Source organism: Myotis davidii, unplaced genomic scaffold (genome assembly GCF_000327345.1).
Source record: "Myotis davidii unplaced genomic scaffold, ASM32734v1 scaffold273, whole genome shotgun sequence".
Classification (NCBI taxonomy): Eukaryota; Metazoa; Chordata; class Mammalia; order Chiroptera; family Vespertilionidae; genus Myotis; species Myotis davidii.
The window spans coordinates 1,108,593-1,112,086 of record NW_006286263.1 but is presented as its reverse complement, the minus strand read 5'-3'; the positions used below and the strand labels follow the sequence as shown (position 1 = coordinate 1,112,086).

General features: G+C 47.3%; 1 long non-coding RNA gene across 1 annotated transcript in view; it reads left to right on the top strand.

Moving 5' to 3' along the window:
- Window positions 1-1,276: 1,276 nt before the first annotated feature.
- Window positions 1,277-3,494, top strand: part of LOC107182125 — a 24,676-nt gene continuing 22,458 nt past the window's right edge. The window contains exon 1 of the long non-coding RNA XR_001512851.1: window positions 1,277-1,621. This is a non-coding gene — a long non-coding RNA (uncharacterized LOC107182125). The remainder of the gene's footprint in view (window positions 1,622-3,494) is intronic.

Below are 3,494 nucleotides of genomic sequence, written 5' to 3'. Positions count from 1 at the left end.
ATTAGCATTTGAACCTGTGGACTAAATAAAGTAGATTGTCATCCCCTATGTGATGACCCTCCTCCAGTCCACTGATGGCCTGACACAGCAAAAAGGCTGACCCTCCCAGGAGTGAGAGGGAAGGACTCCTGCCTAACTGCTTTCCAGGTGGGACTTTCGGTGTTGTTGGTTTTTTCCCCTGACCTTTCTCCTAGAACTACACCACTGGTTTGCAGGGTTCAGATTTGGAAGGACTGAAATTATACTATGAACTTTTCTGTTTTCATCTTTCAGACTATTAATTTTAGGAGTTGTCAGCCTCCATATCTGTGTGAGAAAACTCCTTACAGTAATACTCTTTCTGTGTGTAGAACACACACACACACACACACACACACACACACACACACACACATGCACGCAGGACACTGCAGAAGGGGCAGAGCGGCCCGGGGAGAAAACTGGCCAGCATAGCCCCCTGTGGGAGGAGCATGTGACCTGCGTGCAGAGCATCTTAGATGAATTCCTTCAAACTTACAACAGCCTCATCCCCCTTAGCACTGATGAGGGGGTAGAGAAATTGGAGCACATTTTCCAGCAGGAGTTTTCTACGCCTTCCAGGAAGGGCCTGGTGTTACAGCTGATCTAGTCCTACCAGCGGATGCCAGGCCATGCCATGGTGAGGGGCTTCCGAGTGGCTTATAAGTGGCATGTGCTGACCATGGATGACTTGGGGACCTTGTATGGACAGAACTGGCTCAATGACCAGCTGATGAACATGTTTGGAAACCTGGTCATAGACACAGTCCCTGAAAAGGTGCATTTCTTCAACAGCTTCTTTTACAGTAAACTCCACACCAAGGGTTATGATGGGGTGAAAAGGTGGACCGAAAACGTGGACATCTTTAATAAGGAGCTGCTGCTGATCCCCATTCCCCTGGAGGTGCATTGTTCCCTCATCTCTGTTGATGTGAGTCGACGCACCATCACCTATTTTGACTCGCAGCGCACCCTAAACCGCTGCTGCCCTAAGCATATTGCCAAGCATCTACAGGCAGAGGCAGTGAAGAAAAACCAGCTGGATTTCCATCAAGGTTGGAAAGGTTACTTCAAAACGAACGCGACCAGGCAGAATAATGACAGCGATTGTGGCGCCTTTGTGTTGCAGTCCTGCAAGCACCTGGCCCTGTCTCAGCCATTCAGCTTCCCCCAGCAGGACATGCCCAAACTTCGTCAGCAGATCTACAAGGAGCTGTGTCACTGCAAACTCACTGTGTGAGTCTCGGATCCCAGGCCTCACGCCCATTCAGTAATGGGCCGGGGGACATGGGAGGCCCTTCTTCCCAAGAAACTTCAATTCCTTTCCTCTCTTGCCTCTCCCACCCAATTCCCTTTGGTTTGTCATATTTAAATGTTTTAATTGATTTCTGTATTTTTTTTTCCTTTGAGAGAATAATTATTGTTTTCTGACGTCAGGGGGTGGCCGTGGAAAAGCCCCCTTTTCCCTCATCTGCAGGGGACTATTGTGGCCTGGGTGGGGCAGTGATCCTCCTTCCATGTGTATGGGTGGGCCCAGGAAAATCTGTGCTGGGGTGGCGGGCAGGCAAAGGGATTACTGCCTGCCAGATCTTCAAACTTTTTTGTATTTACCCGATCGACGCCTTACTGCTACCCTGCCGGCCTGATCGCCCCCAACTGTCCTCCCCTGCCAAGACCAGTCTTCTCCACCGGGACCTGCCTCCTCCATGCTAGGCGGCAGAGACACTGAGATGGGCTTCCCCTGTGCCGAGTAGGACCATGGGATCCCCATGCCTCACCACACGGAGTGGCCACCAGGCACCGCCTTCACTGTGTGCATCGCCATCTTATGATGGTATCGCACGAGGGCATGACACCACCTTGGCTTTTGTTATATAGGATGACTTTAAGGAACTTTTCATATAATTGAATACCATTTCACATGGTGAAGAAAGGTATTTGCACAGATATTATTGGTGAAGAAAATACTTAAGTGCCTCAAACTTATAAAATTACAATTGATGTTGAAATACCATCAAATGCTTTTGGGCAGTCTATCATTTACTTACACAAAGTAGAGAAATTATATTTGAATATATACATTGAATAGCTTGACTTTAATATACCCAAATCCTTCAAAATATGTTTATACATTTCAGAGGCTAAATGGAAAGGCATACTAATGGATTCAATAAATTACCTGTAGGTTAACCACCATCTTTATGTAATTAAGACATGATTTGAAAAAAAATGCATATTATAGGATTACTCCATTTTGATGAAAATTGGTTTTCTTTTACTGAAGAACCAATTGAACAACTGGTTGCTATGATGTGCACTGGCCACCAGGGGGCATGCGTGAAGCATGGCAGGTGTTGGCAGCAGGTGGCAGAATATGAAACATGGTGGGCATTGGCCATGGTGGGATGGTGGAGCAGGTGAATGGGGGCTCCAGACCAAGGCGGGGCACTAGTCACTGTCATCAGAGCGAGCCTCTGGTAGTTACTAAAAATTCTTTGCTCCTGCATGTCGTGGTCCTGCCCAGAGCTTGCACCTGCTGCTGGCACTGGCCCCACTCACACCTGCTGTCCATGCTGAAGCCACCACTCACACTTGCTGCTGGCACCTGTCGCTAGTCCCGATCGCTTTGCGCTATCAGCAGTTGTGAGCGGTGGCTGCCACCCCCTATTGTCCCTGAGGATTTTTCCACCTTCCCCTGCTCCTAAGGGGGGATTGGGGCATCAGCCACTGCTCGCACCTGCTGACGGTGCAGGTCCCGCTCACACCTACTGCTGGCACCAGCCCCAGTCGCTCTGCACCATCAGTGGGTGAGAGCGGGGCTGGTACTGTCAGCATGTGGGAGGAGCCACAGTGGGACTGCAAGCAGACAGGGGACCAGGGGCCATGGTGGGAAGTGGCAGGCAGGGGAATGGTGGATGAACCGACACCCGCCCCTGTGCCCACTGCAACCTTGTGGCCCACAGTTCCTCTCAAGGTGCTCAAATTCGTGCACTGGGCCCCTTGGATTCTTATAAATATCTTCTGTATGTATACCTTTACTAAGGGTTTTTATTGCAGCAAAGTTTGATGAACACATTTATTTGCTAAAATTAGAACATACTCATTCAACTATACAAAAATAAATCCATAGCAACATCTTTAAAATATGTGCCTTTATGGAATATATTAAAAAAAAAAACAGCATGGGGATTACCAGAGGGAGAGGGGGGGTAGGAAAAGGTACAAGTGGGCAAAGAGGTGGTAAATGGTGATGGAAGGAGACTTGAGTTGGGGTGCTGAAAAGACAATATAATATAAAGATGATGTATTACAGAATCGTATACCTGAAACCTATATAATTTTATTAAGCAATATCACCCCAATAAATTTAATTAAAAATTCACCATAATGTTCTAAAAACATTCATTCACTTTAATAACACTGTATTTAGTCACATGTAAAACAAATTTTCTTGTAAACCACTTCTGCTTTTATTT